Here is a 23,521-nt window from a genome sequence, read left to right as displayed (position 1 = left end):
GGGTCACAAGCCCATGTCTCCTGAAGGAAGCACACTTCGAACTCATTAATTAAATCAATCCAGGATTGTGACATCAACTTGCTACCCAATCCTGCGATATTCCAAGATATAAAGCTCCCTGCAATTGGACCATCGCTACATACTGTTTTTATCGAAGACAAAATGGGGAGGTTCGTTGGACTACCACCATGCCCACCCAGGTTTTGATCATTGCCCATAATATTCTGCTCAACTCCTTGGGTACCAGTGATACTTAATACGGGTGGTTTCCCACTCCCCTGATTTTGCAATAGTTCCCCACTGTCTTCCTCGACATGTACAATCATTTCACCAGCATTAGTTTCATTTATTTCATTTGACACAACATTAATGTTTAAAGGAAGAACATTAAGGTTCCCACATGGATTCCAACAAAATGTATCTCCCCTACTATTCTGATAATCAGACTTTGGTCAACAACCCCAACCCAAACCTTGCATGCCTCCCAAAAAGTTATAGTTTAAGCCATTGCTATGGGTTTGCCACTGTAGTGGGGTAGTAGATGGAACAACCCCTACCAAGAGGGGATTGTTGTTGTAGCAGCCTGAGTTCCTTGCCACACCTACTTTGGCACAAATTTGCCTTGGGTAAAAAAAGGTAAGGTCCACAATACCGATTCCACCACTGCTTGTGCCCCAGCCTTGCCTCGTTATCCACCCTGCCACCCTAGGATCTTGAAAATTGATGACAATACAGTCCCCCCCAAGTTTTTGGGGGTATAACCAATCCAATCTGTCCTCCTTACCCCTATTATCAGCCCGTCCACTTCCCCTGATAGTGGTCTATTTACCCTTAACCAGTGCATTACCTTGTTTTTCAGCATCTGGAAGGTTTCTCTTTGTCCTACCGAAAGAGATGGTACGTTGGTAAGGACCGCCACATAAGGATAGGAATCCGGAGTAAGATTCACAGGGGGTATCTTTTGAGGGGACTTCATTGGTAAGGATGATGGTTGTCTAGTAGCCGGAGCAACAGGACGGAGAATAGGGATATTTGACGGTTGCTGGGAATTAATGGATACAGCATTGGTTAGTTTGGGACCATTATTGCTCCCTATTCCAACATTAGGGTAGGGTTTAGGAATGCTAAGTGGCGGGTGGGAATCATTCAGAACAGAGGTACTAATTTTTGGGCATTCTTTGTTCTTATCCTTAGACACCAGGTCTTGGACCTTAGTTATTTTTTTCCCTGTACTAGTGCCAGAACAAGCTGACACTACAGGATTAGTCTGTTGACTTTGTCCCTTTTTCTGGGGCCCATTTGTGGTTCTGCCTATTGGAGATGGTATTTCGACAATAGGCAGATTTTTTACCTTACCAGTAGGTTCTTGAGGCTTGCTACTCTCGCCCACCCTAGGTTGTGCTTTGAGTAACAATTTCGTGGAGAAAAAATTATCTAAGGTAGCCTGCTCAAAGTGATCCAATCGATTAATTAACTTGCTGATTTGATCCTCTATGGATTTCAAGAGGGACCTTAATAATTTTTCCAACTCAGGTATCAGTAAATGTATGGGGGATGCATCCGCAACCAGCCCCGTCTCCTGGGGGTCATCGGTAGTAAGGCCTGGACTCACTAACACGTCAGTTCCCACCTCGTTTGATAGATCACCACTTTGGGTAACCCCAGTATGTTCCTTTTGGGTGTTCAACATTTTTACGACTTTTCTAACTTTATTTGGAGGTTTAGAGGAATAACATTTCCTCGGGACGGTACTCCTCTTTCTCTTTGAGCATGGTTTTGATTGAGGCATACTTGTAGACCCACTATATTCAGCTATATAGGTGTAAAGGATACACGATGATTCTGCAGGAGCGTCAGGAATCCGAAGTATAATCCACAGCCTTCCCCTGTAGCCTTCCGACTCTATCAAGCACTAGAGCACAGGAGGCAAAACAGGGGAAAACAGGGGGACAAAACAAGGAAAGGTTGGGGGTAACAAGTGGGTGTTGAGGGTCTTCAGACTGGTCGTCTCAACCTTCTTGTGGGCTTGGCAATCAAGAGAGACTGTAATGCAAAATGTTATATTCTTACATCTGAAGAGGACAATCACATTCCCAATTATACAACATAACCTTTCATACCTAGCTACTTGTATGTTGATGTTCCTGAATGGATATGAAAGAACCTCTGGAAAGGGATATAACTGGAGCTGCAGTGAAGAAGACAATACCTTCATAAGTCGAATGACCTAATGTATACTTGTATATGGCGTGACTAACAAGATATCCTGCTCACTCTGATCTTAACTGCCACGAAGCACACCCCAAAGGATTATTTGAACATAAGAATTCGGTTGTCAATATCCTGGATAGTGGAAACAACATCTACAACAAACAAAACAGGGAATCAAACACTGCAATACAGTAGTACTGATACCAATTACAATGTGCAGCGCAAGAATGCGCTGTTACCGTGTTTCTGGAACATGTAGCTGTAGCCCATTCCTCTCTGGTCCACGCAAGATATCAAGTCCAATGAGGTGAAGTAATCACCAGAGCTGAATAACCCCCAAGAGTAATTGGTGTGAGAAGGGATAAAGAAAAGCCCTAACTAACTAAGGGCAGCACACCTGTAACAACCCGGCCGCCAGCGGAGCAGAACCCGGCTGGCAGCGGAGCAACCTGGTGTGGTAGAAAAAAGGAAGGGTGAAGGTGTGCCCGGCCAGTCAGCGGAGCAAAACCCGGCTGACAAGCGGAGCGGGAAACGAGGCCAACAACAGAGGGAGGATGCCCGGCTCGTCAGCGGAGCCCAAGCCCGGCTGACAAGCGGAGCAGCAAGGAGGCAAAGGTAGGGAGAGGGAATCCCGCCGGATGGCGGAGTCAAACCCGGCCGCCGGGCGGGACACCAGAACACTGCACAGCAGCTAAATAGGGAAATGACACGGAACGTGTCAAAGTGCACAAGCGCGGTGGAGAGGCGCTTTGTAAACAAGAGAGACGGCCCGCAAAGGTTCTCAAACGAACCAACAGAGCCGCAGACACTCTCACTGCGGAAGAACGCCAGGACGGAGAAAAACCGGAAGTCAGGCACAGGAAGTCAGGCACAGAAACGAACCCAACGGAGCTAGACGCTAGAACGTGAAGCGTCGCTCCCTGGGTCAAGAATACCTTTATAGTGCACAATTAAAGGGCTAGCGCACTGGGAGGGGGCTTGAGGCATGACAACAGGTTGGGGGATCAATGAGATTTGTAGGTGGAATTATAGACATAGTAGACATCTCAGATCCCAAGTTCGAACCATCCTCAATCTCCAGAATTAAAGGAGATACATAAGGTACTTCATTCACAACGGGCAGTATTATGGAGGACAAAGGGGTAACCAATGCCGGAAAGGCTTGCAGTGGACGTTTTTCCACAGAGTTTTTAAGGAGCTCAATGGACAACCTACGTTCAGCACGCCTCTCTGCTAGGGAAATGTCCTTGTCAATGTCTTGGGCAACACGGTTAAAAAACTTGTCTAGTGGGCCATAAATGGCTGGCACAGCCTCGGCCGGTGGAGGGGCCAATAGTGACATTGCTTATAGTCCCCCTCAAGCAAGACAATAGAGACTTTATCACAGTGAGACACGAATTGACAGTGAGGGACGAAATCCTTTGTACTAAATGTCAGTGGGGTGGCCCAGCCCGGCCTCCTTCGGCCCCTGACGGCCACAGACGGTCCCGCCCTTCTCCCGGGCTTCTCCCGGGACGCTCCCGCGCGCTCCCGCGCAGTGGCAAAGGGACCTCCTTTTTATCAATAAGGAAGGATGGAGGACGGGGGGGCGGGGCCGGCAGGGAGAGCAGCCCAGGTGTGTCCAATGGGGCTCGCAGGGACTCCTGGTAGCTGGAGTCCCTGCTTCGAAGCTCGCAGCCCTGCCGGTAACACCACACACCCCGATGACCTCTCAGCTGCTGTTCCTCACTGAGAACAGCTCCGGGTGCAGGGCGCTGCGGGACCCGCGAAGCGGGTCCGGCGAGATGTTGAGCTCCTGCACAGATTCCCAAGGTTAGTGGCAGCAACAGGTTCAAACGAGCGCAGAAAGCAAACAGCAATTCCACAGAAAAAGGGTCCCGCAAACAAGAACTCCAAGCACCCTTTTCACTCCGTGGGCGGGGGGGCGGGGCCGGCAGGGAGAGCAGCCCAGGTGTGTCCAATGGGGCTCGCAAGGTCTCCTGGTAGCTGGAGTCCCTGCTTCGAAGCTCGCAGCCCTGCCGGTAACACCACACACCCCGATGACCTCTCAGCTGCTGTTCCTCACTGAGAACAGCTCCGGGTGCAGGGCGCTGCGGGACCCGCGAAGCGGGTCCGGCGAGATATTGTGCTCCTGCACAGATTCCCAAGGTTAGTGGCAGCAACAGGTTCAAACGGGCGCAGAAAGCAAACAGCAATTCCACAGAAAAAGGGTCCCGCAAACAAGAACTCCAAGCACCCTTTTCACTCCATGGGCGGGGGGGCGGGCCGGCAGGGAGAGCAGCCCAGGTGTGTCCAATGGGGCTCGCAGGGACTCCTGGTAGCTGGAGTCCCTGCTTCGAAGCTTGCAGCCCTGCTGGTAACACCACACACCCCGATGACCTCTCAGCTGCTGTTCCTCACTGAGAACAGCTCCGGGTGCAGAGCGCTGCGGGACCCGCGAAGCGGGTCCGGGGAGATGTTGAGCTCCTGCACAGATTCCCAAGGTTAGTGGCAGCAACAGGTTCAAACGGGCGCAGAAAGCAAACAGCAATTCCACAGAAAAAAGGTCCCGCAAACAAGAACTCCAAGCACCCTTTTCACTCCGTGGGTGGGGGGGCGGGGCCGGCAGGGAGAGCAGCCCAGGTGTGTCCAATGGGGCTCGCAGGGACTCCTGGTACCTGGAGTCCCTGCTTCGAAGCTCGCAGCCCTGCCGGTAACACCACACACCCCGATGACCTCTCAGCTGCTGTTCCTCACTGAGAACAGCTCCGGGTGCAGGGCGCTGCGGGACCCGCGAAAAGGGTCCGGCGAGATGTTGAGCTCCTGCAAAGATTCCCAAGGTTAGTGGCAGCAACAGGTTCAAACGGGCGCAGAAAGCAAACAGCAATTCCACAGAAAAAGCAAGAGGCAAAAAAACAGGTCAGGGAGATCTTAGATCAACTTGAATACCAGGGGGTGATTGAAACATGCACCTCACACATGAACACTCCTTTGTTTCCTGTCTCCAAGCCAGACGAGTCATATCGTCTAGTTTGGACTACAGACACCTTAACTCATGTTGCAAGACATTTGCAATACAAAACTCACACAGTGCGGCACTAATGAATAACATCGTGCGCAAAAAATACAAAACAACATTAGACATCTCTAATGGATTCTTTTGTCAAAAACATTGCACCTGAAAGCAGGTATTTGACCGCTTTGTCAATAATGGGCTCGAGAAAATTTCTGTCGACTCCCACAGGGGTTCAAGAATAGCCCAGGATTATTCTCAGCAAGAGTAACAGAGTTACTACAAATGTATGATGATGAGGCATTATCTTATGTCGATGACATCTATCTAACAGATGATGACTTGGATACTCACTTGAAAAGAGTGAACACCATAATACTTGGGTTCGCAGCAGAGGGTTACAAATTCAACTTTAAAAAGTCACGAATTGCCCATCTGACTGTCCTGTTTTTAGGATATGAATTATCAAGTGAAGGCAAGAGCCTAGCAGCCAATTTCTTAGAGAAGTGTGCTATACTCCAAGCACCAAAAATGCTGAGGAACTTACAATCAATACTAGGTTTCCTGAATTTCGGAAGAACTTACATTCTAAATTATGCAGAGAGGGTTAAACCTCTCTATGAATTAATAAAACCTGATTTTAAACCAATCAATTGGACTCAAAAACACACAGAAATTTTGAGATCATTGCAAACAGACATGTTAGCAAAAACAAAATTGCAAACTCGCGATAATACACGCAACCTTGTAATCCGAGTCATCCCAGGAAGATGCGGATTCACCTACCTGACCTCTAATGAGGGAGAAAAGGTACCAATAGCACACAAATCACATTTGTACACAAAAGCTGAAATGAAATTTAGTTCAACGGAATTTTTTTTAACTGCGGTTCAGACTGCTGTAGCAACAGAAACAACTCTAGCACAAGATAAACGAATAATAATCGTTACACCAGTATCTGCCCTAGAAGAGGTAACAAAGGCAAGCATTCCGAATGCTAAAGTGCTACATCCGAGATGGATCCAATGGGTTAATTCTCTTGATGCAACAGACGTAGTTTACAAATTTGATCCTAATTTGAAAACACAAGAATTTCTACAATATGAATATGAATGTCCTCTGCCGACCGAAATACTGCCTCTAGAAAACTACGGCTGTATAATATATACAGACGGATCAGCACAACCCGCAGTTGGGGGTAAGCAAGCTTACAGTGCTGCGTGTGCGATTGTTAAAGGTCGTTGGCACGAAGGAAAATTTAGACCACTTGTCACTAAAACACAATCTCTAGGAGATTGTACAGCTCAGCGAGCTGAACTACTAGCATTTAAGATGGCGCTTGAAAATACTGATCGCGAATTCCCCACACTAATAGTGTGCGATTCATACTACTGCGTTCAGTCTTACAATGAATACTTGCAGAACTGGGTTCAAAACGGTTTCAAAGATGCAAAAGGTGGCACAATCAAGCATAAAACGCTTTGGGAACAGGTAGTTCTTTTACAGAAAGAACTACAAAAGACTCACGTGATACACATACTTGAGTCATCAACGTGATGGCGTTCACGTTGCGGGGAATTCATTGGCTGATGATGCCGCGAAGGCAGCTGTGCAAGCGGCTTCCGTAGCTGCTATCACCCGGTCAAAAACAAAAATAGACAGCGATATATTGCAAGCTGTCAGTGCTACAGTAAAAGGTGATATAATATCACTCCCGAAAGGCTTTCCAGTAAAGTACTCATACATAACTGATGCAAATAATGTTCCATTTGCTCAAATCCCTGGAGTGGGGGATAGGGCAATTCCAAACATGGAACACAGGTTAGGACTAATTACAGCGGCACACGAAGGGCTCGCTTCTGCACACGCTGGTGTTTCCACCACAGTATCGTTATTAAAAGAGAGATATTGGTGGCCGCGCATGAGAACACAAACTAGGAAATATGTTCTAGAATGTGAAATATGTCAAAAAATTAAAGTATCTACAGTGAAACGACCAGAACAGACGCCCCTTCTAATCTCGGATAAACCCTTAGCATGTGTTTACCTGGACTACTGTGGTCCCTTACAAAGGGATGGCAACTATAAATATATCATGGTATCAGTGGATTCCTGTACGAGATTCATTTGGATGTGGCCCCAGCGTTCGGCTGACGCCAAAACTGTTATAAAAGATTTGCGAGTCTATATCAGCACATACGCAATTGGCATGCTACATTCTGATCATGGTCCTGCTTTTAGCTCTCGAGCTTATAAGGAGGCCATGACCAGCATGGGCATTGCATTGCAGTATTCTTGTCCCTTCCATCCTGAGGGAAACGGGATTGTGGAAAGAAAAAACCGAGACATAAAGCAATCTATAACGGCGAGGGTATTAGGTACGGGTACTGGGTGGGTCTAACATTTAACAAGTGTCCAACGTAGTCTTAACAATCTGCCAAGAAATTCTCTAAAAGGTTTCAGTCCGTATGAACTATTGTTCGGGACTAGAATGCATATTCAGGACCTCGATAGTCAGACTTCAGTGGTAGAAGAAAAATGCTTTGATATCAAAGATCGTTTGGCTATTTTACAGGACTTAAATGATACAAGAAAAGATCTGAGCAACGTAAAGCTAAAACAACAGCCAGCAGCCACTGAAGAGAAACCACCTGTCCCAGCAAGGCCTGTCTGGATTCCAAAGATTGGGGATCTGGTCAGAGAGAAGATCGCGGTGAAGAAGGAATTTGGGCCTTCTTACAGAAAAGCAGTACCTGTCTTAGCTGTCAACGGAACAAGATCAGTTGTACTACCGCCCCTTGCTGGTAAAAAGGAGAACTGAGTTGTATCCATCGACCTGGTAAAACCACAATCATGTGGCCGATAATAAGTAGTAGGCCCTGTGGACTCCCAAGAAATAGCAGAAGACCAAATCTTGCTACAATCCAAGAAGTTCAAACTGAGAGACTAATCACATTTGATAAACCTACAGTGATTAAAAAGGGACTATGCAAGAATGCCATGGAACTTGTGCCTCTTGAAGCCCAAATTGAAACAGTTCATCAAGAAACACCTGTCTACAACGATGTAGCCACAGACCATGCTAATGAAACAAAGAAAATTCCAAAAGCAAATAAAAATCCGGAAGCGATTCCAATAATTGATAGAACTGCATCTGGCTACTTCATCAATTTCGATGACTTTTCTGAGGATCCAAGCGAGCCTGAAGAACAGCCAACAACAAAATCTTTTAAAGACAAAGCAAAAGAACTCTTTCATGAACTCAAAGAAACCTATCTGATTTCTCCATGGATTGAATTTTGGATTGTGTTAGGTGTACTTTTCCTCCTGCTTTGGCTCATCATGGTTATTTGTTTGGGAAATTTCATTGTGGGAAAATATAGTACAATGGACACAGCAAGTCAGAACATCAACTTGGTCCTAAAGCCACACAAGTCATCTCACATCGAGAAAAGAGAACTATCATCTGTGAATGTCACAGCCAATCCAATACCCAGTGGGGTAGCTTGGGACAAAACAGAATACGATATTTATGGCCCTGTCGAGCTCTTGAAGTATCCACACCAGTTCAAGATTTCATTAAGTGACTTTGTAAAACCGAGCACATTCTCTGATGATTGGGACTTTGAAAGTATAAATGATATGATGTCAGACTTAGTAATGTCAGCAAAATTTACAGAACATGATTACTTGCAGGGTTCATCTAATTATGAAGAATTGTACTTCTACAACCACTATGTGCATCACTATTTGCATAAATCTGCACAACCTAGAAATGTTTTAAATTATAATCAATGGGAACATTGTGCCACTCCACCAAAAGGTAGTTCAAAAACATTTTATGACAAATTCCCATACTTCTCAGGGTTTAACACAAGTGAAACAGAAGCTTTTTATTTCAATATGTTGAATAAGACAGGAATGAAAACAATGCTGACAAACACTAAATTAATGTATTCAGAAGCATTTTATGAAAAAATGACTACATTTGGTTTTGATTTTTGGAAAAACAATATTGAAACAAAAACCATCTGCGGTACCAAAGATTGGCAGGTCCAAGGTATAGAATCATTATTTAGAGCCTGCATGATCCCAGAACAAATTATATTCTTGAATGATACCATTCAACAGACAACCTGTCTTGGCCTAGCCAGAATTAAAGAATTAAACAAACCGTCTATTCCAAAGCCAACACCTGACAGTAATAGCACTACAGATGTTGACATAGACGTATCCCATATTTTTAACCAAAACAGAACACAACCTGATTGGAAGAAATGGTTGATCTGGCCCACAGACACAAATAACTTTCACGATAGATTCCTGAACAAAATACAGGGGTTCAAATTGACCAGGCCAGACCCTAGATACTCCCAGAGACAACATCCAGGGGAATTTCCCCCAGTGCACCATGGTTCTCTGAGGAACTAAAAAAGCAGAAACAACTTAATAAACATAGGGAAAGACACTGGCGAAAGTTATACGACACCGAGAGCAAAATAATATACAAGGAATCACTCGCTCGGTATAAACAGATGATTGCAGAGGCGAAAAGAACTTATTACGCCGAACAAATTGAAAAGGCAAAAAACTCAAGTAAAGAGTTGTTTGACATCACTAAGCTCCTGTCTGGCAGCATGCAGGATCTCACACCTCCCCCCTCACAACATCTTTGCGATGCCCTATCTAATTTTTTCTTCACGAAAGTAAACAACATTTACCAGGCTTTTGCCTTGAACACTAATATCGGTCATCGGTCTCTCCCCCTTACCCCGCGGAATAATTCGTTGACACGCTTTGCCGACCTCTCTATGGATCAGACGAAGATCATTATTTCCAGGATTAAAACGGGGTCAGCACTGGACCCTTGTCCGCTTAAAGTCCTCGCCCCAGTTATGGACACACTGATTCCGGCCATCACTTCGGTTTGCAACGCCATGCTCAGTTCCGGGATTTTCCCTGACTCATTGAAACATACGCTGGTCAAACCTCTATTAAAAAAAGTCAACCTTAACAAAGACAAATTAAAAAACTACCGGCCTATAGCCAGCCTCCCGTTTTTGGCCAAAGTCGTAGAAAAAGCCGTGAATCAGCAGCTTTCGGAGTTTATAGAGCAACATCAGCTGCTTGATATCACTCCAGTTTGGATTCCGTAAATGCCATGGCACGGAAACCGCCCTCCTAAAAGCGGCAGATGACATCAGAGCCATACGGGATCAGGGGGGGACAGCAGTTTTGGTCATGCTGGACCTCTCTGCGGCCTTCGACACGGTCGACCATAAGATCTTGGCCGACCCTGTCGGACGGATGGGGGTCCAGAAAACTGCGCTGGACCTACTTGTGTCGTTTCTGGCTGATAGAACGCAGGCGGTATCCCTAGGACCATACCAATCCTCTAAGGTGTCCCTGCCTTGTGGGGTTCCGCAAGGCTCATCCCTAAGTCCGACACTGTTTAATATCTATGTGTCGGAGCTTGCTACTGTCATCAAAGCATTTGGGATGAGCCTAACCTCCTATGCCGATGACACCCAATTGGTACTGGCCATTAAAGGGGATGGTGAGGAGGTGGCCACTCGTTTCACAAGGGGGATGGTAGCCATAGGTGACTGGATGGCCACGAACTGTCTTAAGCTTAATTCAGAAAAGACTGAAGTGGTCATTTTCGGTCACCTTTCCCCTGGCTGGTCATCAGTCTGGTGGCCGACATCGTTTGGAACGCCTCCTAGTCCAGCTCTCAAAGTTAGGAATTTGGGCGTTACCTTTGATGTGGGTCTTAATTTCATGGCGCATGCTAACAAGATGGCTGCCACGGCTCACATGAAACTTAAGATGATCAGGAAAATCCTACCTTTTTTACCGGATTCAGTCGGGAAAACTCTGGTCAGTTCATTGGTGTTGTCCGCCTTGGATTATTGTAATGCCCTCTTCCTACATGCCCAAATTCGAGTGACAAACAAGATGCAGTCGATTCAAAACGCAGCAGCCCGGCTGCTCTCAGGACTTCCCAAGTTTGCACCTGTTTCCAACACCATCAGGAAACTTCATTGACTGCCGATACGCAGTCGAATCAAGTTTAAATCGCTGTGTATTGTCTACAAGGCACTCAACAATCAAGGCCCCCACTTCCTCAAACTTAACCTTCTTCGTTACATACCAATTAGTTCTCTCCGTTCCACCCATCACAATCATCTAGTAGTACCACGTACTAGAGCAGTCACCTGGGGCGATAGGCGTTTTTTGGTTGCCGCCCCAAAACTCTGGAATTCCCTACCTTCTTACATCAGGACCAGTCCATCCCTGCTTATATTTCGTAAACAACTCAAGACTTGGTTGTTTGATCAATAGTTAGGAAGGTTCCGTTGGTTCTCCTGGATGTTGACCCATGCCCTTTAGCCAGCGCCGAGACGCCTACGGGTATTCGCCGTGCTTTATAAATGACAATAAATAAATAAATAAATAAATAGTAACAACATACAGTGTAGGAAAACTCTGCCTCGAATGGCTACAGAAATCCACACTGGCAGAAATTAAGCAACACTTGACTTTACTTAAAGACGGTGCTGACTTGAGTGATTTCATAATGGGACCACGCAAACAGCGTCAAAAACGTTTCATAGCGGCCAGTATATATGCAGCTTATAATGAAGCTTGGAAAATAATGCAAATTGAAACAGCAGAAAAAATACGGGAAATTGACCGTATTAATTTGGAAAAATCACCTTCTGTTGTGGACAATGGGTTAATGACTCTGTCTTCCAGAATATATTCACTGGACAGCATTGTATCATCTGCTATAGATATAATAGAACAGGACTTGCTAATGTTACAACATGGTCAGTCCCAATTACGTTCTATTGTACAGCTTGGCTGGACGTTACAAAATCTGCGTTCAGGCTACGTGCCTTGGCGTTTAATCAACACAACGTCATTAGTCCCTATCTTTAACCTTACTGATACACAAATCAGCTTGGCACAGAAAGGAGCGGAATATACAATTCTGAGCATTGAAAAACTTGAGAGATTGCCATTGACAATGTCAGAACGACCTGTCATTGAATGGATACTACACGGAATAATAACTATTCCGATAACAACTTTCAAATTTAAATTCTGTCAAGAATATATACCAGCAGGCCAGTATGAAAGGTTGGGTAAAGGGTACATTAAGTCACCATGGAAATTACCTTACACACACACATGTTATAGTGAAAAGGAACAGAATGTATTTCTTAGTGGTAATAATTGTAAAAGATCACTAAGTGGTATACTTCTGTGTCAAGTTATTAATCTGCATGGGGCCTGTGAGGGGACTTCAAATAACCTTTCATGTCACCAGCATGGCACACCCGCAACTCGAATAGAGCCATTCTTTAGACGGCTTTCTAACGGGAGCTATATTCTAATAGTGGACCACAGATGTTGTGGCATGGTGCCAGGAAAAGCTTATCTCGTGAGTGTTACTTCCATGGTCACTTGCTGTATGCAAGTATTGTTTCCAAACAGCACTCCAGACAGGGAGGAAAACATTTGGCCATTTTTGAATATCTCTTCTATTCGAATTGATACTTTAAGCAGAATAAAGTCTGTCCTTTTGCAGACAACTGTGCCCTTGACGTCATCAAAAGAAACGTATGATCTGCAAGTCGCAAGGACAACGGCAGAGATACATAGCCTTTTATTAGCGAATTGCCCCCTACATTTCGCAGAAATGTTAAGCCATATCCTAAATATGTGCGATACTGGAGGTATCCCACATGTATTTAAGACAATTTTTTCGGGACTGTTAACACCCTTCACAACAGTTCTGGGCATTTTTCCTAATTTTGTCCATTCTGTATTTGGTGGCCTACCACTCCTGTTGGGACTCATAGCAGGCATTTTATTTTTGATTCTCCTGCTTCGTTATGGCAAGCCAAAACGCAGACAAGACTCCTGCAACAATGGAAGAAACAATCCTAGCTATACGCTATCGGGACCGCATAACTTAAGTCCTTGGATTAGCCCGGCTCAGAGATCTGAATATGACCTGGTTTCTTTCATTCAGACCCATCTGGCAGAATTGTATCTTACCTGTGCTTCGATGTATGCTATGCGGAGAAGAATGCGTGTTGGACGTCTGTCTTACACTACAATCAGAAGTACCATTGGATACAGATACTTTGCTAAGTCCTGTAACGGCTCATGCATCGTGTTGTCCCCAGCGGTAACCCATCCTGATGACGACATACGTTGACACTTCACCACTGCGATTAAAGGGTAGTGAAGTGCGAGATGAGAGCAACATCACCCAGGTACGACCTTCTGTGAGCACTGCTGATCCTGTCATCGATGATAGCAATCATGCTCATGACTGCACAGTTGCGGCATTTTCCAACTTGGTCGAACTTTCACCTGAAGCGGTAAACTGCTTTTTTGAAAGTCTGTCTGAAATGATGGTTTCCCCCGAACAAAAAGAATAACTTTAAAGCAAACTAGTACACAGCGTTCCCTGAACTCTGAATTCGGGCTTCGGCTTTGATGGAGAAGTAGTGGAGAAGTGTGGCTCACTGGTTAGAGGAAGCAGACCTGAAAGCAGAGGTCAGCCCGGGACCAGGGTTCAATTCCCGGCTCGGCGGGGTCTTGAGTCCTAAAATGTCCATGGACTCGACAATTCTCGCTTCGATGCCTACTCGATTCACGGGTTCACACTCTGCGACTCTGGGCAATAGCTTGCTTAATCTCCACAACGGCCCCTCGCGGCGGGATGCCTGGCTTTCACCTTGCGGATACCCTGCTGGGGTTATCTCACAGGGGAATACCAGGACGGGTTCCCTAAGCAAGCGCTTAGAGACCGCTTGGTGATTTGCGCTATATAAATTCCTGTACATTTACATTTTACATTTACATTTACATTTGATAAACAAAAGCTACTGAACATATTTGGAACTATATTTTTTCTCTCTCCCCTGAAAGCGAAATTATTTTTTTCCCGATTCCAAAATATTTACCTTTATTTTGGCACAAGTACTCTGCTTGAAGTAGAACTATTCTTAGAGAACAGAGCTTCTATTTTAGGAACTCTAAAAGACAATATATCATGTCAGCCTATAGCACATTTACAGCAACTGTATTTATATGTGACGGAATGGTCTCGCACCTTTTTTCTGTATTAAGAGCCATTTCATGTGTAAATTTCGCATATCATTCATGCCGATATATATATGCATCCCTTTTAATGAATGATTACACTGCTTAGAAACGCGTACAGTACCTATAATCATTTTTCATGTATTTCCCATACACCATTTCAAATGCAAAAATGTATTTTGTGGTGGGTTGGTATACACGTGCACCTTTTATGTTTACTATTGCTTAAGTTTTAGTAATGATGGACATTAATTCGTGGAGTGGGTGTAGTGTGTTATCTAGGAAACCTGAATCGATATTCCTATTTTATGCCCTTGTCCGGCTATAATCAATAATATCCATACAACCGAATAATAATCATATCCATAATTCAGTCGTAGCACATGCTGTCACATTAAGCAAGGCTACTTCTCCGGTCCCCTAGTAAGCACACCGAGTTCTCTAAACAAAACCAAGCCTCCAGCAACCTGGGAAATCCCCCTTGCTATTGTTTTGATTTCGTCCTAGAACTCCAGTAAAGCACTGTAAGAACGGCCAGTTCTTAGTGACATCTTTATTGACGTCTTATGTCCAACCTTACGTCAACCTCAGGCACCTTTCAGGTATAAATATACCAATGTTGCCTTAAGCAAACACACGGTGGTGAATCTGGAGCAGAGCAGCTATCTACTTCCGAAAGCCCAGCTGATGCGAGAGCCCACGGACGCTGCCCCTCCTCCTTGACGCGCTGAGAAAGACGCTGTCTTTTCTCCTGCCGAGAAATCCAGCTCCGGCGTTTCCAGCCTACCCTCGCGGGTTGCTGGGATATCGAGTCCTGAGAGAGAGATACCAGACCTCCTGCTTTCTATTACCCAGGTACGGAACTGACTAAACCCTTAAAGAGAATTCTTGAGTCAGATTCTTGGCAAAACAAACTTAACTTAAACTGCTACTTACTTACTCCTTCCCACGTATTAGGCTTAGGTCAGGTACACCGGGGTAGGCATATTTAGAAGCACCAGTTGAGTACGATTAGTCAATGTATATATGTATGTATCTATTTTATCTATTTTAAAGTATCATATGGCTAAGAAACCATATCAATGATTTTACAGTGTTATTTTATAATCTTACTTTTACTGTACGCACTTTACTTTACCATGAGCATTACAATTGTGGCAATTAATTTCTCTTGTATGAGGAAGAAGACTGCTCAATAAATAACACCTTTTATTGAAAACACCCGTCTCTCTTTTCTCTGCGTTCTGGTGAAACTAAGTACGCACATTTGGCTGAGTGAAATAGCTGTCTTTTGTTTTCACACGACTCTAGAGATACACTCTTATTCAGGGAGAGCAAAGTTGTCATGTTGTACGGTTGTCAGAAGCTAATCCCTTCTTGTCTATCCAGGGAGGTTAAACTCCTCCTCGTTTATTCGAGAACGTTTCTAGTGACCTCTGAGCTAGCTGGAGTCTAATATAGAAAGTATAGACCTAGATAACCTCAGTCCTACGTCTATACTGCTGAATATATTATTCCAATGCGCAGAGCCTATTGGGAATATAGGAACTACACTACAATATGAATAAATGGCCAGTCTTTGACTCTAGCCATCTGATTGCATGCTCCATAGCAAATAATTGCATGGCCGAATAGCCAAACTGCCTGAGAGTTCAGATGAGGGCTCATTTGAGGCTTTAAGACAAAAAAGTGTTCCAATAGGTCAGATAAATTCACTCGCTCTTCTCCCTCTGTCACTCAGGCTGGTGGCCATACAGCAGTTTGGTAGGGGAAGTGTGTCTGCCACACACCGAATGTTCTTAGTGGTGGGTACAAGGGCCCCTGCATCAGCAAATGATGCCCAGAGGCAGGATTTTGGCTGACTTCCCGGCCTTTCCTACATGTGTTTTAGTGAGCATGCTTGTCAGAGAGCAGGCAGTGGTGCCAAGCAAAAGCAGAGATCTCATGCTCTATAGCCTCCTCATGAAAGCTCTAACCAGCTCCATTCTCTGGTAGACTGGTACAAATAGGACTAGGACTGCTGTACCAGCCTGGGATGCTGTTTCATGCAAGGGGTGCTAAACTTGCGTGCCATCTTTTGTATACAACACGGTTGTTCTTCTTCTCCCAGCACATTTTCAGAGAAGCTAAGAAAGATTGTTTTGTGAGCTGTCTGCAGCACTAATATTGGTGGTGTAGTAAAAACCTCTATATCTCACTCATTCCGCACCTAAATCAACCTTTCCCTTCTGTCATCTCAGGGCAGGCAGGCCTGAGTGTTCATTCTGTCCACCAAGCAAAAATACGGGCCTGATGTTCCAAGGGGGTGCAGTGGTCGTGGGAAAATAACTCCTGGGGCCATATTATGTAACGCTTGAAACAGAGAAAGCTTGGGTCCTATCACTACCTGGCCTGGACTGTAATTTAGGAAACAAGGGAATGACCAGATAGGGTATTTGAACAATTATTGTGCAATACATAGCCAATAAATGCTTTATGCATAATTTATGTTTGCATTATTTTCAATTTCAACACGTTATACATGAAAACATTTCATCATGTCATTACAAGAGACACAACTATAACTCATTTGTTGCCAACATACATGTAAATCAAAACACAGAATACTCAATAAAGACATATACAAATCATAAAGGCCATATAAAGTGTCAATTGCCTCCAAAATTCTTTAGAGGACACCAGTCCTTAAGTAGCAAAAGAAAACACAGGCAGACATATCCTAATTCAAAAAAGTCCTGCCTGTTTACTGGGCTGAAGACTGCTCTATGTTAAAGGGGTCGTTATACTATAGGGGAATACATTTCTTTAAAAGCTCCCAGCAGTGCCCCGCAAATGTTCAAGCTTCAGCCCAAAGTCAACGTGTTTCAAACCCTGACTTGTTCTCGGGTTCTCCTCAGGATGTGGACTGGAAGTGCCCTTGACTGTGAGACATAAAAACAAAGAAAGGGGATCGGCATCTATAGTTAAGAAAACGTTGCATTCAAAACTATCTAAAAAAAACTATCTAAGTCCACTGGGCACCTTGTTGTACCTGCAATAGTTCAATGCTTCAATGTAGTGTAGAATTTTCATAGTAAAACGCCGTAGAAGTTCTGTAAAAGAATAAAATAAAAACATGGTTGGGAGGAATGAGCAAGGGCATGTCCTGAACTTGCCTCACTAAGAGTGTGTATATGACTAAGGAAAATTAAATTCGTACCTCTCAGGAAGATTAGTTCTTCCGGGATTGCTGTCTAATTGTGGTCAGTACTGTGATGGGATTTCAAAGAGTTATTTATGAAATGAGAAGAGAGGCCCTCATAGTTGCCTCTTCTGTTATTGATGCACAACGTTTATGCAGCCATTATGTCGCACATGGAGCTCTGGAAGGAACAAAGACGCTAGTGAAGAACACCTTAAAGTACATTATACCACTGCACGAGGCGCGTCTGAACCGCAGCGCTTGTGCCGCGTTTGGTGTTTCTTAACATTGTTATCCCGTTGAACCTGCCCATAACACTTGCCTCAGTCTCCTGGAACATCAATCCTTAGACCGCCATCCGGTATCTGCAGCTCGATGAGCGAGCTGCATGAATGAAGTATTTGAGAGAGCGCTTGTGGTAAGAAGCAGACTGGATTTCCCGCCGTATTGAATTCTGGGCACTGTAGTCAGTTTCACAGGCTGCTTAATTCCGACAGTTTGTTGACACCTCTGATCGCTGTGTCAAACTTCATTATCAGGAATGCCTCCTTTTGCGACAGCCGACGATCAGGATCGCCGCCTCTTGTTGAGGGTTTTATTATTGCCAAGATTGTCCACTTAAAACCGCTCGGGTATGGTTCATCTTTATGAAGTGATTTACGAGCAGGGCAGTCATTATTTTATTCTTGATGTGTGAATGATGTTGAATTATCCTTTGTCATGCCTCCTGGTATTTTTTCCCATGTACAGCTTTTGGCAAGGGCAGATGATTCCGTAAATCACATACTTTGTCTTACAGTTAGTGAATTCATTGCGGCGCCAACATTTCTTGCCATCTGTGAAGAGGGTTCCCTCGATTGTTGATCAGCAGGCTGAGCAAGTCCCACATTTGTGGTGACCCTGTACTGGTTGAAGATGCTTAGGTTATCTTTTTCCGGATTGAAGATGTAGTGATGATCTGTTGACCAATACTCTGGGTACTGTACGGATTGTCATGACACACATTTTTTCCTTCATATTGGGCCATATACAACATGGCCATTTCTGGCGCGAAGGGACAACCCATGGCTGTACACTTCACTTGGAGGAACAGCTCTTCTTCAAATTTGAAAATATTGCGCTTGAGTGCTAGAGACCCTAGTTTCATAATCAGCTTAGTTGGCACTCTGTGTGGCCGAGGTATTCTTTGCAGGTATATTTCAATGGTATCCAATCCATCTTGTTGGGGAATTTGGGTATATAAATATGCGACATCCATTGTCATAAGGACTTGAATCTCAGGGTCAAATGCATAACCTTCCACTTTGTAAATAAACTCCATGGTATCCAGCAAATACGATGGGACTTCGGGCAGGAAAGGTTTGAGGAACACGTCGAAAAATTTAGATACTGGTTCCAAGATTGAATTACATCCCGACACAATCGGGCGTCCCGGAGGTGTAACTGCGTCTTTATGTACCTTCGGTTAAAAGTACAAATGAGGAGTGTGAGGATGTTTCTTTATCAAGTACTCTGATTCTTTTGGCCCAAGAATGCCTTGTTATTTTGCTTTGATAACAGTTGTCGATATAAACTGCACCCACCTTCAAAGGGATGTCTGGGGGGATCCATGGTATCCCTTTTCCCCCTCCGGTGGTCTCCTCCAGAGAGCTTCTTTGACTCTGCACCTGCATCTTTAGTATGGCACAGGTGCAGAGACAAAGGGATTACCTAATTTGCACAGAGCTCGCCCCAATGCAAATGAGAGACCACCCCTTGAAGATAGTGTTGCCGCTTAATGTGCACCAGCCCTATCAGTATTACAGAAGGGTCTGCACAATCATCTGTGGTCCCTTCTGTAAGACCAAAGTGCCCCTGGACATGTGATAATAGAGCCCTTGGTGCAGCAACCTGGATAATTAAGACAGCTGGATATATTTGCATCATATATTATGCCATTTATATGTGAATACACATGGCCAGTACAGTTAGGGTTCTTTCGGTCTCTCCATTTGTTATTTAGATCACTGTGCTAATTCTAGAGCGAATACGTACTGATTCATGCTGACTTCTAGGATGCATCGAAATATTAGACCAAGACCAATGCGGCCACAAACTGCCATTTTGGTTACTCTAGAAAAAGATGAACCTCTTAGTGCTTTACTTTCATTATCTGATGCCAGTGGAGTTGCTGCATGAATTTGGGGAAATTCATACTTTCCTAATCATCTGAGTATATCCAGAACGTGTGATTAGCAATATAAAATGAGTTGGAAATTATGGGGCTTTGGTTTGGGAAAATAGATGCAATTTTTACCCCCACATATCACATTGATACAATAGTTATCAGAGTAGCTCCTTGCTGTATATCTAGTAATGTTGAATATGTTTGATGCCATATAGTACTCTAAAGTCAGATCGTGCTAATCCTCTGAAGAAGTGGAGATGGAAATTGGCCCCTCTGGTTGGGGAGCTGATGTGGTTCAGCATGGAGCGGTTGTTGTCTAGTGTTATTCCTAGGTTTTTTGCGGAATCAATGATATTTGGTGTACAGTTCAAGGTGGTGATTAGTGGGAGCCGGTCTTTGATGTTAGAGGTGGGGTTGGGAGGCGAGATTCGGTTAGGAATTCGGTTTGGAGGGCGCTAAGTTTGAGGTGGTTAAGTGTTAACAAATTTTGAATTTTGTTCAAGATGTTATTGAGTATGCTGATGTCGTTAGGGGAGGTAATATTCATGTACAATTGCGTATCATCAGCACACGAATGGTGGGAGATGTTGGAGTGTTTGAAGTTTTTAGTCAGGGGTTCCATGTACAGAATAAACAATAGAACCTTGAGGAAAGCAGATAATGACCGGTGTCTGATCAGATAAGTCATGATTGATTAAGACTTGTTGACAATGGAATGAGCAGAACCATTTTAAGACAGTACCAGAGAGATCCATCATACGTCCCAAGAGTTTCAGGAAGTTTTCATGTTTGACTGTCAAACGCTGATGATAGGTCGAGAAGCATTAAAAAACAGGATTTATTAGGATCGAGAAAGCATAAAGCATCGTCAACAATGTGGACCATGGTGGTTTCAGTACTGTGACCTCGTCTGGAACCAGATTGGCAGTGGTTGAGGAGTTGGTGCTGGTCAATGTGATGGCAGAGTTGTTGATGAACACGTTTTTCCAAGAGGTTGTCTAAGGTTGGGATGCTCGAAATGGGGCGTGAGTTGTTGGATCAGAGAAGTTCGCATTTGGCTTTTTTATGATATCCAAATCTATTCTGGATTAATAGCACTGGGAGAAGCTAGTGCATTGTCTCTTCTCAAGAAGAGTTGTATCAAAAATGATTTTACACTGTTTTTGCATTTTCTTTAGAAGTTGTCCTATTTTCTGAACTTTTGCGTTTCCAACATTTTTGCTGTTTGAGGTGAAAGAAGGTGTGAAACCGACGAGTTTATCGCACCTTAGCTTGCATTTGGAAATCAGAAATGAATAGACATATAATTGGTGATAACTGATGTCCTGCTTTTCTGTTTTTCAACAAGTCTCTGAGTAAAAATGGAGCCCCACTTGTGTGGGAGGGCCCGACAAAGGAAAGGGCACAAAGCACAATGTCAACATGTCAATATTTTCCAATCTCATGAGGTTTATTTGTTTCCCTAGAAACCATTCCTATCATCAAACTATGGCTAAAAGCTACATTTTTCTCACATTCTGTTTAGGAGTCCAGAGTGGTGTGACTTGCATACAATTGCAAGTTTTTTTTATACTTTTGATTTTACACAGAATTCCTTGCAAACTTCAAACTTTAAGAAAACATATATTTCCCTCACATTTCTGAGAAGAAAAGTTGTGGATTCTAAAGGGACGCACAAATGTCCTATCACACAGAGTTACTACACGTCTCTCAATGAAACCAGTACCCCACTTGTGTGGGAGGGCGTATAGCTCACACCAGAAAAGGGAGTAAAATGCAGCATGGACAGATACAATGTTTACACTCCAAACATACCCTATTTTTTGCAGTTTGGGTATCTGTGAATTATAGGCTTGGCCTGATGCACCAACCAGGGAAACCTACTAAAACATTTGTAAAAACTATTCACACATATCTTTTAAAACTAGACACCAAGAGGAATTTAGAATGGTGTGCCATGCATGGATCTGGCAAAGAGTAACTGACAATGGCATGCAAACCTCAAACTTTACATAAAATTAGGCAGTTTTCTAACATTTCTGTGAGGGAAAGTTCAATATCTTTCAAAGATCTGCAGTATTTCTACCACCCAGCCTTCCACCTGTTTCTCCCTGCAAAGTTTGCAGAGCGATTTGGCACAGGGCTTCTTATTTGCCCTGTTACACTACAGACTGTAGTGTAACAGAAGTGTGGCTCAAGTGGAGACGTGTGGCTCAATGGTTAGAGCGGCAGACCCTGCTGCAGAAGCCTGGCCCGGGACCAGGGTTCAATTACCTCCTCGGCAGGTCTTGGGCTCAATTTCCTCGGACCTGATAATTCTCGCCTCGGTGCCTATTCTAATCATGGGTCCCACTCTGTGACTCTGGGCAATAGCTTGCTTAATCTCCACAATGGCCCCAACAATGCTAGGATGCCTAGCTTCACATTGGGGGTGCCCAGGAGTGGGCACTTCACAGGGAAAGGCCAAGAAGGGTTCCTCAGTGGTATTCGTACAAGCGCTGAGAGGCCTCCGGGTAGTCGTGCGCTATACAAGTACCTCTACATTTACATCTGCATTTACTGTCAACCAAGCTGTGCATTGCATTTGGCTGTGCTTATTGCAGGTTAAAAGCAGAGCTGGGCCCCTAAGCCCTTCAATAAACCGTCCAGTTGCAGCCTACTCCTGCTGTGAATGACCATTGATGATGCACAGTGAAGGCTGGCCACAGGGCTTGGCCTTCAGCCTGGACGCTCTTTCTATATTTACATGCCTATGGAGCCTGTTTAAGGGGTTTGGTGACCAAGCTGTGATCTACCCTTCCTTTAGTAAAGCTGAGACGAAATGAATGATAGGCACTAAACATTTTATTCTATAATGTTTCACTTTGGATGTTTGGACATTCTGCTGACCTAGGTTGCATTATATTGCTTTTTTTTTAATTATAATTTTTTTTATTTGAGCAAGGAATACAGAATAACGAAGAAAAGAGAACAAAAAACAAAACAATCGCTAACACAAAGAAACTAGAAAAGCACAAATATGTCAAATTATGAAAAAGATCAGCAGCAATGCATTTTGACTTAAATCCAGTCGACAATTGGGGTCCAAATCTTTGCGCCCATGGCCCACTTTTTTCTTCCCTTAACTTTATAAATAGCCATTTCCAAATTATACATCGCTGATAAGCGGCCACGCCAGCTAAGAAAAGAGGCCGGCTCTGGATTGATCCAATCGTTTGTAATACATGCACGTATCACGGCCATACAAATAAATACAACATGTTCAGTGGCCTCAGAGCTAAGTTGGATGGACACCTCTGCGCTAATACCAATCAATACTAGTACAGCAGTTATAATGACTGAAGTTACCAATATCAGATTTAAAAATTGTTCAATTGAGGCAAGGAAAAGCGATAACTTAGGACACATAAAGAAAATATGAATATCATCAGCAGCATACTGGCCACATCTATTACATTTACTCCCTACAGTAGTGCTCCATTTAGCTACCATTTTCGGTGTGTAATAGAGATCAAAAGTAGCCATGTAGTGCTGAGCCCGCAACCTCCCTGTCAATAATACCAAGTTTGCAAGCCTCACTGACTCAGTCATATATTAACTGCTGCAACCCCCAGCTTATTTGCCCATGTAAGCTGCCGACTCTCCAGATCATCTGGAAGTGCTGTAAAGAGACAGGAATAGTAATCCCCAATGGAAGTCTTGTTCCCCATACTGTCAACAACGGGAAGTTTCCTCCATTGCTGTTCAGATCCAGAGGCCACAGCATTCATAAAACTAAGGGGCATATTATTAAGGGGGTTTATCTCCCCTTTTTTGGCTTTACCAAGGTTTATCGCAAATGTGA

Source organism: Lissotriton helveticus, chromosome 7 (genome assembly GCF_964261635.1).
Source record: "Lissotriton helveticus chromosome 7, aLisHel1.1, whole genome shotgun sequence".
Taxonomy (NCBI): Eukaryota; Metazoa; Chordata; class Amphibia; order Caudata; family Salamandridae; genus Lissotriton; species Lissotriton helveticus.
Note: the sequence above shows the minus strand (reverse complement) of the source record.